The sequence below is a fragment of the Triturus cristatus genome, chromosome 8, assembly GCF_964204655.1.
Source record: "Triturus cristatus chromosome 8, aTriCri1.1, whole genome shotgun sequence".
NCBI lineage: Eukaryota > Metazoa > Chordata > Amphibia > Caudata > Salamandridae > Triturus > Triturus cristatus.
In genome coordinates this window covers 1,110,765,985-1,110,778,904 of record NC_140591.1, presented here as the reverse complement: position 1 = coordinate 1,110,778,904, position 12,920 = coordinate 1,110,765,985, and the positions used below count along the sequence as shown (strand labels likewise).

At 46.4% G+C, this 12,920-nt stretch overlaps 1 protein-coding gene across 3 annotated transcripts in view; it reads left to right on the top strand.

Moving 5' to 3' along the window:
* The window catches only part of REPS2 (RALBP1 associated Eps domain containing 2), an 856,334-nt gene that overhangs the window by 243,405 nt on the left and 600,009 nt on the right, over positions 1–12,920 (top strand). The window lies entirely within an intron of this gene.

Below are 12,920 nucleotides of genomic sequence, written 5' to 3'. Positions count from 1 at the left end.
GGTTCAGGCGAGTAGTTACTGCAGCCCATCATTGCAAGGTGGATCGCCTCTTGCTTCTCCTGTCCCTTCTTCACACTTGTGGAGCCTCATCCGCCAAACGTTGCAGAATATTCCACGCAAAACCATGGTAGTTGTAGTTGCATGTTCCAAGCATCTTCTCAAACACATGTGTGGAGGGCTGCTGCGTGCGTCACGTCACACGCGTTTTGCAAGTGCTGAGATATCTATGCTTCTTCACACGGTGATGTGCATTTTGGCCAAGCGGTCTTCAGGAATATATCCACATAAGTCATTGGGTGTCGGGTCTTGTCTTCTGCTGCTATGGAATCTATCCACTGACGGCAGGAGCAGAGAATCAGAATGCAGGGTAAGTAAAAAGTTACGCAATGATGACTCCTCAATTCCTAGCATGTAGGCAGTAGCGGCTGCTACCGGACGGAGGTGGAGTGGTGGTGGGTGGGAGGTAAATCAACAAAACAAACACTCACCCTTAGAACGGCCGGCCAGCCGGCCGCTGCCTCCCCTGTGTCCTCTTCATCTTCTGGTCTCCAGTCCTGGCTGGCAGCAGCAGCAGGAAGCACCCGGCACACAGGCTTCCCTGAGCCAATCACAACGGCGCTCAACGGCGCTCAGACTCGAACAGGGAGCCTGTGCATGTTCCTGGCCAGTCTGTGTAACTGCAGCCAGGTAGGGACATGCAAAGTGTGCATGAACTGTGTGGTCGGCGCAAGAGGGCCAGCCAAACCGCTCATGCGCACTGTGGGAGTGCAAACCACTCCCCCCCTGCTCTGGCCAGCCCTGCCCCGCCCCAGACAGGCCACTGACTGCATGCAATTGGAAAAATAAAATGACAGTAACGATACGTTATTGTCATTTTATTTTTCCTTTTTGAGCAGCGGGGCAACGCTCCTTCGCCTCAGTGGAGGAGCCGCCACTGCATGTAGGGTCTATAATATTCAGAGCAGACTCTCGCCTACCTCTCTGCCAAGGCTCGAATCCTCACCCTGATAAACTACTTCCGTAAAGATGGGATTACCTAAGGATTACATCCTTGTGCACTGAAGAGTACACACACTGCTTTGTAATGACAGCTTTAAGAAGCACTATCCAGCATTGCAGTGTGGTAGCGGGGTACCAACAAGTGGGGAAGAGTGAAGCTACAAACCATATGTAACAGAGTCTTCATAATAGTAGCTTTAACCTTTACAATTATGGTGTGCACTTGCTATGCTTCTGCCGCCCTTGTATCTAGACAAATCCACTTGGGTGTGCATACACCAAATGGCATAAATAAATGTGCTAAACTTATTGGAATGTTTACAGCCAATCACAGTCCCTAGAATACTGTCTGTCTATCTAGCGGTACAACTGCTCTGCGCACATAAAAGAATATCACAAAGCTGTCAGATACATATTTTAATAGAATTATTGACTTTTCGACCAGTCAGTAATGTTAACTTGTGGCCTTTACCTACCTTATGCACCTTTATCTGTGGCGTTAGATCATTAGAAGCAAGAGAGCTTGCTCCGCAGTCAAAAAAGCTACTTTTCAAATTCGAATTAATTAGTTCCTACTCAGGATGTCACAAAGCCCCAGGCTTAGGGATCTTTTTAACATAGGTACATTTTGTTGCCAGTGCTGTTTACCTTACTGTATAGTACTTGACTCTTTTAATGTCTTATAAACCTTCTATATATGCAGTATATATTATGTCATGCACCGCCTGGGCTGATATACTTTAATCTGTTTCCAAATTCAACTTTAAAGTTGCCTTTAAAAAACATAAAATCTTTTTACATTTTTTCTACACAAACCTACATCTTTTCATGAAGCTGAACAGTACTGTAGTAACCATTTTGAGCTCATGTTATCAACATGTGATGCTTAAACATGAAGGAATATGCTAGCTTGTATGGCCCAGTGTTTACTAGATTGGAAATAACCCAACAAGACTTCTGCTATTAGACTGTGAAGTTTCTATTTGACAATTATTTGGCTATCTTTTAAATTGTTACTTAATATGCAATTGTTAAATTGTTTCTTTCTTGAAATATGGTTCCCACTTTATACTCTGAGATGTGCCTTGTGATGTGACGTAGTAATGTACAACTCATGAATAAAATGGAATATGTGATATAGTGATTACATTTCTGACTGGAAGACTTGGGCTCCCATCTCAGCTTCCTCACCTGGCATGTTGTGTGGTCCTGGGTATGATACTTCGTCTTCCTGTGCGTCATGTCCCATATCCGCAAATTTTTGAACAATTAGAAATACACTTAAAGCATTCTTAAAGCACATAACATTAACGTCTACATTTGCATATCAGAAATCATTCAATTTTTAAAAAGTCACGCCACGTGCAATATGAGTTTATGTACCACTTGTGTGTATTTCGGGCGTACATGATAGCTATAATGACATTTGCTGCAATTACATTTTTTACTGTCCAGAGACTTATTATAGACAAATAGTAATATAATACGCCTTTCAACTCTTTTCCTTTTTTAGTATGTTTTACCTCCCATATTTCATTCAGTGCGTTGTAATCCACCTGCCTATGCACATTCTACCCATCTTAATGATAAGTTCTTCTATTGTTTTTTTAAAAGAAATGTCTTTTTTGGCATTTCAAGTAGCATGACAGTTTATACTTTATAGAAATACCTATTACGATCAGCGGCGGCCGGCACAGGTAAGCGCGGTGTGGCAGGGCGGGTGGGAGGGAAAGGGGGGTAATCGACAGACGACGAAATATGTCTAATTAAATAAATCCAAGTGACAAAAATACAGTATTTTAAGTTTTAAAAACAGTGAATAGTTCTGTCTTCTTCTACTCCCGGCTGCGCCTCAGGAGGGTCCAAGTTATCTGTTTCACGATAATACGAGTCTCACTTGCGCAGTTCACTTTTCACCAGCACTCTGTGTGCACTAAAGTTTTGGATTACACCTGCATATGATGTACTATTGCTGGCATAACTAAAACATGCCATATTAAGAGTCGCAATACAGACCTCATTATTTAACTTTGGTATAGTTGCCCGTTTCTGTTTGTTTGCAATTGATTTTTGCACCCTATCTAATTGTCTTCTGAAAATATCACCTGTTGCGACTTTGTTGTTCATTAAAATTGTGATACCAGAGCAGCTTCTCACTGGGGGCCTGATTCACATTTTCAACTTGCCTGAACAAAGAACTAATCTACATTCTCTAATTCAGGGCAAAGAACTATTTAGCAAATTCTCTAATTCTGAGTGAGTGAACTAGAACCAATGGATAGTTCTACTTCATCATGCGTACAATGTGCTCTTGTCAGCAGCATGGTGAATTGTCTACTATAATAGTTGCTAGGTGTCCTACAAGAATCAAGTGCTGTTCCTCTGAGATGGGACTGTCGGTAGAATATGAGGCCCTGTGCCCTAAGCCAAGCACCTAACAGGACATAAGGGAACAACAGTAAGATGATAGCATGGAGCAAAGGGCACCCAAAACATCATGCTGAAAAAGTACGAGGAAAGAAATTAGTGCTGTTCCAACACAAATCCTTCCCTCCAATACTGATAGTTGTTGGGAAATTAGCAACAACAATTCCTAAACCCAAGTGACCTTGACAGGATCCACCCAGCAGTAGTCCAACTTCACAGACAAAAACTCCCACCCAACCTCTCTCTACCAAGCACATCTAGTCAGAAGTACACAAAGTAAGCACTCCTTGGTCTTCAGAGAAGAAGAAGGAGCAAAGAAGCCTGGTTATGGGGCTATCATGAAGCTCAGTTGTAGAGTGCCAGGCTGCGTGTGCGGTCTCCTTTTATAGACAGTCCAACCTCCCACCTGACCTGTAATACCTTCCTGGGTCAGGCGTTCCCTTTTGGAGAGTTCCTTGGGCAATAGCGGCAGAAGTCCCACTCCTACTGCCTGAAAAGGTGATCCCAGAAACTTAACCAACACGCTGCCCTAACATTCCGTGGTACACGCTCCTTCGGAAAGGGAGTGGTTAACTTATTTCATTTGTATATGCTCCAACCGCACACTGAGATGTGTGTGACCTCTACCTTAGTGGGGCAACCCTGCCAGAATCTCACATTCCCATACAGCAGGGAGATCTCCTTTATTATTCATTCCCCACAATACTTCCCAAAAGGTAGGGATTTCTTTACAGATCAAACTTTGAGGAGCAGCAATAACTACATAACCATCATTGCCCACTCAAACGTATGTAGGGAGGACAAGGTGCAATACAATATTTACACAGTTCTCCACACTTTATTAGTGTTTCCCGTTGCTCAATGTGCCTCCATCCTAGTTTATTCCTTTAAAAGATGTTGACACATTGTTCTTACAACAAATTCAACTTTTTGTATGTTAATAATTATAGAACATGGCAAAGGAGCCAGCCTGCCACCAAGATGGTGGAATATCCTTACTCTTCTTTGAGTGAGTTATACTTCTGAACCAAGACGGCAGTCAGCCATCCGTGACTGCAGTGCTTGAGAGCAGGAGCGGCTCCTCCGTAATGGGGGAGGAGCATCGCCCCATAGCCCGCGCCAACAGATGAGAAATAAAATGATAATAACACAATGTTTTTATCATTTTATTTATGCTATATATAGCCCTGCAATAGGTATAGGGCGGGTCAGGCATATCAGGGAGGGGGGAGTAGTGTGCACTTCTAAGTGCGCATGGTTGTTTGGCTGGCCGTCTTAGGCTGGCCAAACACACATGCGCACTTATGTTTTTTCAACCCAGCTGTGTTACACAGCCAGGTTGTAGAAAAGCCACAGGCTCCAAGGAACTGTCTGAGCGGCAAACTAGACTGCTCAGATCAATCCTGGTGCTGCTCTCATGCTATGAGAGCAGTGTCTGGATAGGGTGTGGAGTCTGTGCCCTGAGGGCCCATCCCCTTCTGCACTGACTAGAGGAGCAGCAAGGCGGCTGTCACTTGGAGCTGAGCAGCAGGTAAGTCTTTTTTTTTTTACTTTTATATTATTTCTTGCCACCTGCCCACCCCCCATGGCTGCCTTACCACTTTAGATAGGCAGCGGTCACCACTACTTGAGAAATGCTTTCGTACATCGGGAAAATCCTTTCATGTTCACATGTAAAGTCCCACTCTCTCCCTGGTAGATAAGGAGTCTCAAATATGTTAGCAGTCAGTTCTAATTTATATATAAAACATGGGCGCAAAGCACCAGGGTTTCCCTAGGAGCCTGCATCAGCACTACCAAGTGCTAGGGTTGCCGAATACCAAGGTTGACTAATCTTCTTTCCACCTTATGCCTTTTTCTTCCACCCCCCCAACACTGTCTGTCTCTCTATCTCACTTGTGAGGGCCCTTTTTAGGTCGGGCCTGGGCAGCGCATGCGCTGCTGCGAGGCATGCAGTTTTGGAGTATGGCTTTGAAGCCCCGCCCACTCTCAGCCCATATTTTTAATTGGCTTGTGTCATTGTCCTTGGTAAACACTGGCTTCCGACTTATTGTTAAGCTTGTTCGTCCCTCCTTGGTACCGCCTTGTCTGCATTTGTTACATCCCATAGTGACTGAACCTTATACTTTTCTTGTTACACGGTCTACTTTATCTTCACTGTGAGCACTATTTTGTTTAATGATTTGCCCCTATTCCAGCCACTAGGTCGCAGCACGCCACCTGCTTTTTTTTTACTTACTAATAGCGGCTGCGTTTCTTTCTTTCTTTATTTTAGCAGTGCGGTTCGCTTTAAGTATATATATTATTTTTTGTTTACTATCGCCCATGCGGCGCTTTTAATTCATGGAGGCCGGGGCCCTTTCTTTAGACAAGCCACGTCTAAAGAAGGGTGTGCCACCGCTATTAAAGTGAAACCGCGGCAAGGGCGCTTTTACAAAAAAAAAACATTGGTTTGTCAACTTGACAAACAGATGCTTTTTTTTGTCAAAGCGCCCCATGCTGCAGTTTCACTGTTATGTCGGCCATGCCCCTTTCTTTAGATGCGGCTATTCTAAAAAAAGAGGCGTGGCCTCCATAAATCTGAAAGCGCCGCATGGGCGACAGTAAACAAAAAAATATTTCCAATGCAATAGGTATTGTAAATGCGAGACCTATTGCATTGCAAATGCTTGTCCATTCCTGCTTCTCCCGTCATCCCTGTTTTCCTATCTTTTACTTACTCCACCTTCCTCCCTTTTCTGCCTTTCTCTCTGTTGCTTTGGGTCAAAGTCTTATGATGAATAATAATTACCCCCACAAATGAGTGCCGATACCCACCACCCTCAACCACTGTCACAAATTAAGCACTGTCAACAACCTATCTATCAGAATCCTTCTAGGGTTATGACCTATTTTCATCTTAGAATGTACAATAATGAGAGGGAAGGAGCAGAAAGAGGCCTGTCGCTTGGTTCAGGGTGGCAAAATCGGGGCTACACAAAAAAAGGTGCAGATTGCATCACAGGGAGTTCTCAGGGCAGCCGGTTGTGCACACCCAGTGGTTGGACGTGCTGGTCACATCTGGGAGTGAGATACTTCCTGTGACCACACCCTCGAAGGAGAGAGATACCCCTCCTAATAGATGCTGATTAATATGGATCTGCAGGCTAGCAGATTCAGAGTTACTTGGTTTTACATACTGGGCAAAACGTTCCTGTCAATACCAGTGGGGATCATTTGGTATTTGGTGTTGAATTTATAGGGCGCGCAGCTACCCACAAGGGGTCTCCCGGCGCCAGTAGATTCATAAAGAACATCAATGAAGTTGTGCGGAGAAGAGCCAGGTTTTTAAGTCCTTGCGGAATTTGATGAGAGATGGTTCCAATTTCAGTGTGGACAGGAGAGAGTTCCACAGTTTGGGGGCGATACAGGAAAAAGAACAGCCGCCCATTCTGGACAGTTTGAAACGAGGGGTCCTAAAATTGCCCTGAGTGGACGATCTGAGAGTGCGAGAGGGGGAATAAGGTTGAGCAAGGGCCATGAGATAGCCAGGGGCGCGCCCTTGCTTGATTTTATGCAGAAAGCAGAGGGCCTTAAATTTGATTCGATGAGTGATGCGAAGCCAATGAAGGTCATTGAGAAAAGGGGAGATTGAAGATTTCCACGGAACCTTACAGAGGAGGCGAGCTGCAGAGTTCTGTACCAGCTGAAGTTTTCGCTGCAGCTCCTGAGTGATGCTAAGATAAAGTACATTGCCATAGTCCAGGCGAGAGGTGACCAAGGCCTGGACCACCTGGCGTCTGGAACCTTCTGGGAGCACCCCTAAGATTTTATGTAGCCAACCTAAGATGGAAAAACAGGTGGCCGCTACCTTCACCACCTGCTGACGCATGGAGAGAGAGTCATCCACTATAAAACCGAGATTGCGGGCATGAGTCACTGGAATAGGTACGGGACCCATTTCAGCCGGCCAGTGTAAAGGACCCTAGAGATGTTTTTGCTTACCTAGGATGAGCACTTCAGTTTTGTCTCCGTTTAATTTCAGGAGATTGGTCTGCATCCAATCAGCGACTCGCCCAAGTCCAAGTTTGAGAATGGAAGGAGAATTAGCAGCAGCAGAGGAGAGGGAGAAAATGATCTGGGTATCATCAGCGTATGAATATAAGGAGAGACCAGAGTCTTCAACGATGGAAGCGAGGGGCTTCACATAGAGGTTAAAAAGCAGTGGGCTCAACGAGGACCCCTGCGGGACCCCGTGAGCTGATGAACGAACCGAGGAAGAGGAACCAGACGAGACCACCTGAAAAGTGCGATGGTCTAAAAACGAGGACAGCCAGTCGAGGGCCGAGCCCGACACCCCTGCAGATCTCAGAACTTTCAGCAGAATGGAATGTGAGACCGTATCGAAAGCGGCGCTTAAATCCAGAAGAATAAGCGCCGTAGTCTGGCCGTGATCGAGATGTAAACGAAGGTTCTCAGTGACCCCCAGCAGAGTGGTCTCAGTGGAAAATTGGGCGCGGAAGCCAGATTGGGAAGGATGTAAAAACCCAGTGGATTCCACGTATGAAGTAAGGTGCAGGTTGACATGACGCTCAAGGATCTTAGAGAACGTGGGCAGTAAGGAAATAGGCCGAAAGTTGGCAAGAATTTTAGGGTCGGCGCCAGGTTTCTTCAGAAGGGGCACCACCGGAGCCCTTTTCCAATCGTCTGGAACAATGGCCTCCCTCAGAGAAGAGTTAAGAAGTTCTTGGATAATCAGGAGAGCATCAGAAGAAAGTTGGCGAAGAATGTTCGGTGGAACAGGGTCCAAGGGGGAGCCTGAATTGACTTTGGCGAGACAAGCTGACAAAGAGTTAGCATCCAGCAGAGGCCATTTGGAAAGCAATGTGTGCTGAGCTGATAAAGTCAGTGGAACCTGAGTGAAAGGGTTGGACACATGGATGTGGGGGACAGAAGACAATGTATTATAAATGGCTTTGACTTTAGATAGAAAGAAGTCGGCTATTTCATTGCATTGCGCTTCTCCAAGCACAGGAGGTGTGGGGGCAGTGTTAGAGCCAGCCAAATTCTTGACCATGGCGAATAGGGCTTTAGGTCGATTTATAGCCTTAGCAATTGACTGAGAAACAAAGAGTGCTTTTGCTTTTCGACAGGCTTGATGGTATAGCCTGAGTGCTGCACGATAGATTAATTTGTCATTACTTGAATATGATTTGCGCCAGAGCCTCTCCAGATGTTTGCACTTAGATTTAGCGATTTTTAAGGCATCGGTAAACCACGGGGCAGGAACGAGATGGGGGGTAGGTGGCCTGCGGCGCAATGGGAGGTGGTGATCTGTATTAGATGTAAGCCAATGTGACACTTCCTGAGCCAGAACATTGCACTCGAGATTGATGTCTGGGCAGCTGGCCATCAAAGAGGCGTTAAAGGCCAGGATGTCAAGTTTAGACCAGGCTCTAGAGTGAAGAATCTTCTCGGGGGGAGGCGAATACCTGTTGACGTCAGCAGGTAGTGTGAAATGGATGGCAAAATGATCGGACCAGTCAAGGGGAAGAGCAGGATAGGTACAGTCAAGCGGAATATTAGAGAGAACAGGGTCGAGTAGGTGCCCAGCCTGATGAGTGGGACCCTTGTTAAGTAGTATTAGATTGATGGCTTCACAGTCGGATAAAAGCGAGCCACTTAATCGATTTAGAGGGTCCTCTAGATGAAGATTTAGGTCTCCTACGATAGTAAAATTGGCTGCCTTCATAACAAAGGGGGCAATGTGATCTGTAAATGAGGTTAACCACTGTGTGGGTTTGTCAGGGGGACGGTAAATGAGTAAACCTGATAAGGTTAGTCGTGGAGAGAGCACTAGCTTGAAAAGTGCAGCTTCGCAATGAGGCAGAGGGACAGCGTCCAGGGAGCCGAAATAGATGTCTTTAAAAATAATCGCGATTCCCCCGCCTTTGCCGGTCGCTCTGTCTTGCCTGACAATAACATAGCCGGGAGGCAAGGCACATGCAATGTCAGGACCGGAGATTGCCTGAAGCCAGGTTTCCGTCAAGAACATAGCATCAGGCTGGGTGGAAGATAGAAAATCAAAGATATGTTCACTGTGCTTAGGCAGGGAACGGCAATTAATACTCCAAAACTTGTAGGGAGAGGGACGTAATAGATGAGAGGAAAAAGAGCCAGTCGGAACGAAATTGCAGTGCGCGCATCTGAAGGGGGCCGGGTCAGAGCAGTCCAGCGAAGAACAGGAAGAAGAGGCAATATTAAGGCTGTGGAGCTTCGTCGGAGAATAAGATATTGAATAAACAGTGGAGGGACCCACAGGTGCAGATCATTTGCAGCCAACTCCAGGTCTCAAGGTGAAGGTAATGCATTGTGCACACACTGTCCTAAACACTACCAAGGGAAGGGAAACAAGAGAAGCTTCATATTTTCAGATCAAGAATATTGATTCAGAAATATTGTTTTACAAAGATATTTTACCCAGAATATTGGCTAGAAAAATATTGTGAAGATACATATGTAGAAGTAGGTATAAGTCTATGTAACTTAACTGTACATTTATCTTCAAGGTACATATACAGTTAAGAATAATAAATCTATACTCACCTATAAATACTTTCACAATAGTTTGGAAGTTGATAATCTGGCTACGATATTTTTGTAGCACAATATTTTTCAGTTCAGTATTTTGGCATATATGCCCTGAGAAGTCAGTCACAGCCTGAGGCTGGACGTTGACTCCCACATGAGAGCTACTACAGAACCTTATTTAACAACTAGAGACAAAATCCATAGCAGCAATCTCTCAAAAAGTAGCAGTGATAAGATTTTAAACTGCTAAACTGCATGCATGAAGGTAAAGGGACATTGGAAGGCGATGGGCTTTTCAGTATTCGGTTTGCCCAATTTGGAACTGTTCAGCTTAAGCACAATTGTTCACAAGGATCTCATTTCAGTCAGGAAAATGTTTTTTTTTATTGTTTTCAACAAGTTTTAATTATCTTGCAATGATTTAAGCAAAATAATTATTTGTTTAATAACATGTGTCCGGAGAGAAACAGCCCAATCAAGTGGTGCAGAGTAGAGTTGAGTACAGTGGCGGAGAGTACACTGGTGCAGATTAGAATACAGTGACGTAGAGTGCAGTGACATAGAGCTCAGTGGTGTAGAGTGCAGTAGTGCAGCGAGGAGTGGTGGTGAGTTCAGTGGCTGAGTGTACAGGTTTGCAGAATAGAGGGTCTTAGAGTGCAGTGTAGAGTGGCACACAGTAGAGTGGCACACAGTAGGGTGGCGCAGAGTAGTGTGGCACAGAATGGTGTGGCACAGAGTAGTGTGGCACAGAGTACAGTGGAGCAGAGTACACTGGCGCAGAGAACATTGGTGCAGAGAAGAACAGAGGGACGCAAATATTTTTGCACATGATAAATGTGTGAGAAATTGACTTATTTTACATTTTATGTTGTCAACTACGGACTCAGATCTGGACAGGGAAACAATACACAGTGGTTGGGGCCCTTACCACTTGGCCGCATGGTTCTAGATTATCCTGAAATTGAGAAAATCTTACCCACAGATTCTACTTCTGCTTTGATTATGGTCTGGAAGCTAGAGGTAATGGGCTACTCTGTTCCGCTGGTCTGTGGGGAAATTGATTTTGCACTGCTTAATGAAACCCAATGACTTTTCTTGACAAACCTTCAGTTGGATTGATGCCTTTTGTTGAATTTAATTCCACAAAAGTTGTCTGAAGTGCTGTAGCTGCACAGCTTCAACGTGTGAATTTTCTTTCATTACTTTCTACACACTCACCATTACAAGCCACTTGGGCGTGGTTTAAACATCACAGTATTAATATGTTGTATCAGCTGTTAGTGTTTCGCTTTACTGTTTAACTGGCGGATTGCAAACATTTAGTGGGGTCAGAGCACAAAATGTGCTCCCTTACATTGACCCTGCATAATGGTTGGTTGTTCTTCAGGGGGGAACAAATTCAATTTATATAGGGGGGCGTGATCTTGTGCATATTCCCTTCTCTGATATAGAATGCACAGGCCAAGGCCAGACTGGCCCTACCGGGTATCAGGTGTTTCCCTGAGAAGTTGGAAGGGTGGGGGAGGGGCGCTTTTGTAGCAGTGCAGCAGTTTTAAGAGCACTGCAGAGATCCTTTTGCCACTGTACAGATCATACGTTACAATCGTAATCTAGGTTTGAAAGTTATGCTTTTCCCCAGTCTTTCATTCTTCTAATGTTGCTAAAAAGGGTTTGTTTGGTTAGAAATCATTTTGTATTAGTAAAGTCAACTCTAATCACTGTTTTACGTTCTGAATCCTGAGTTTGTGCTTCTCCAGACCAAGGACTCTTAAAAAAGGCCTACCGGGGGCGTGGCTTGCTGCCGACCACGAAGGCCGCAGCCTAGAGAAGCTCCGGGAACGGAGTTGCTTCCCCGTATAATCCGCCACATAATCCGTGCAAAATTTCTACCTTGAAGACCCCCAGCATACCCCGGAAACACCGGAGTCCCGATCTGTCCACTCTCGGGGCATGAATCCCACCCGAAGCGCAGTTGAGGACAGACGACGCGGGCGGCCTGGCTACGCACTGGAAGATGGGGACTGGCCTGAGCGTCGGATCCGGTAGATGGCGCTCCACTGCGGCTACAGGAAACGTTATTGCCGGGCTCAGCGGCCGCTCTTGGCGGCGGCGGAGGAGTGTGGACTTCCCTTCGATCCTTCCCCCCCACCCCTCCTGCGGGGCTGGTACATGGTGCAGTGATTTTTGCGGGACATCGGAGCGAGCTGCTACTCGGGCTGGGGTGCGGCAGCGGAGCTGTGCTGCCTGCCCTGAATCAACTCCTGAGACGACTGCTGGTGAGGAGCAGGCCGGGGGGAGCGGTGAAGGCGCCCGCTCGGAGTGAAGTGACGACTGTGGAGCCCTGCGGGGATCATACCCTCCGGTATCAGGGAGCCCCATCAGTGATTTGCCCGCTTGCAGGGGGACGCGGCTCCGGCTGCCCTGCGACTACCGTTGGAGGCCTCACTGGGTCATCGTGTGCTCTCGACGGCGGCATCAGGGACGGTGGGTGCGAACCAGGGAGGCCTTCCGCCGCCGCTGCTGGAGCCGCGCCGGGGGGCTGTCCCACAGCACTGGGACTGAATGGACTGACATACAGGTGTCTCTGTGGTGCCTGTTTGAATACCCGGAATAACTGGCGGTGATAGATCGGCGGGTGTGGTGGCACCCGGGATCCGTGTGTAGGTGGCCGGAGTGGCCCTTTGCCTCAGTGCCTTCCAGGTGCTTCCACGGCGGGAAACCCGTAGAGTTCCCCACGCAAATATGGGGGGCAGAGGCCCACGCACGAACACCCAGGGCAAATTAGACAAATATGCCTACTCAAAAGAATCACCGGCTCTACCGGACCGTAAAGATTCGCAGGAAAGAGCGTCGAACCACGAGGGAGCAAATAAAGTGACGCTCAACGACATTATGGCCGCACTCACCCAGGTGCAATCCACGGT